Source organism: Octopus bimaculoides, chromosome 6 (genome assembly GCF_001194135.2).
Source record: "Octopus bimaculoides isolate UCB-OBI-ISO-001 chromosome 6, ASM119413v2, whole genome shotgun sequence".
NCBI classification, from domain to species: Eukaryota; Metazoa; Mollusca; class Cephalopoda; order Octopoda; family Octopodidae; genus Octopus; species Octopus bimaculoides.
In genome coordinates, this window is record NC_068986.1 from 48,145,853 (window position 1) to 48,147,549 (window position 1,697).

Sequence of the window (1,697 nt, forward strand, 5' to 3'; positions counted from 1 at the left end):
CTTTTACTCTTTTACTTGCTTCAGTCATTTGACTGCGGCCATGCTGGAGCACCGCCTTTAGTCGAGCAAATCGACCCCAAGACTTATTCTTTGGAAGCCTAGTACTTATTCTATCGGTCGGTCTTTTATGCCGAACCGCTAAGTTACGGGGACGTAAATACACCAGCATCGGTTGTCAAGCAATGTTGGGGGGACAAACACAGACACACAAACATATACACACACATATATATATACATATACATACGATGGGGTTCTTTCAGTTTACGTCTACCAAATCCACTCACAAGGCTTTGGTCGACCCGAGGCAATAGCAGAAGACACTTGCCCAGTGGGACTGAACCCGGAACCATGTGGCTCATAAGCAAGCTACTTACCACACAACCACTCCTACGCCTATAGTAGAAACACTTGCTCAAGGTGCCATGCAATGGGACTGAACTCGGGACCAAGTGGTTAGGAAGCAAGCTTCTTACCACACAGCGATGCCTGTGGCTTGTAATTGCAATTGTTGGCGAAACTAATGATGACTCTTGTTTTTATAGTCCCAAGTCAGCCCTGGTCACGTAGCCCTATGACCAAGGGCATTCCAGCCATGACCATCTCATTTTTTTATGCACGGAGGATCATGGACCACAGTATTCAAAGTGTCCTTTCTTTAAGACGGCAACATGAGATTTGAGGGAGATTTGGCTGTTATTTCTAGTAGTAGATCGTACGTTCGCGCTTGATGTTGTTGTCCAAACGTGTTTGGCGATGGTGATGATGATGATGATGATGATGATGGTGATGATGATGATGATGATGATGATGATGATGAGGGTGATGGTGTTGATAGTGGTGGGAGGGATAGTGGTGATGGGGTGAGTGGTAGTAATGGTAATTGTTAGAGAAGTGACGACAGTGGTAGTGGTGCTGGGGCGGTGGTGGTGGTGGTGGTGGTGATGGTGGGAGTTGTGATTGTGAGTGATGGTCATAGTAGTAGTGGTATTAGTAGAGGTGGTCAGTGGTGTTTATTGTCATCATCATCATCATCATCGTCAATATTACATCACCTCAATCACTACTACTACTACTACTACTACTACTACTACTACTACTACTACTACTATTCTTCTTCTTCTTCTTCTACTACTACTACTACTACTACTACTACTACTACTACTACTCTTCTACTACTACTACTACTACTACTACTACTACTACTACTACTACTACTACTACAACCATCAAAACCGTCACCAATACCACCACTAACACCTCCACCGTCGTTGTCTTATCATCATCAACGTCGTCGTCATTGTCGTCGTCGTCATCGTACTCATCGTCATCAGCATCAACCTCTTCCTCCACCTTGTCATCGTTTTCTTCATCATTCCTTTCATCGTTCTAATCCTCATCTTCATCCTCATCCTAATCCGCATCAGTATACTTCCCCTCACTGCAACCTCCTCCCCTTCTCCTCTCTTCTTCATCATAACTTTCCTCGCGTCCTCTTTCTTCTTCTCCTCTTCTTCCTCCGTCTCCTCCTCATCATCATCACCATCACCACTACCACCACCACCACTACCACCATCATTATCATTAACACTACCAAGCATCATCATCACTACTACAAACACCAATCTGCTACTACCACCACCACCACCACCACCACCACAACAACAACAACAACAAAAACCACCACCAACACCACC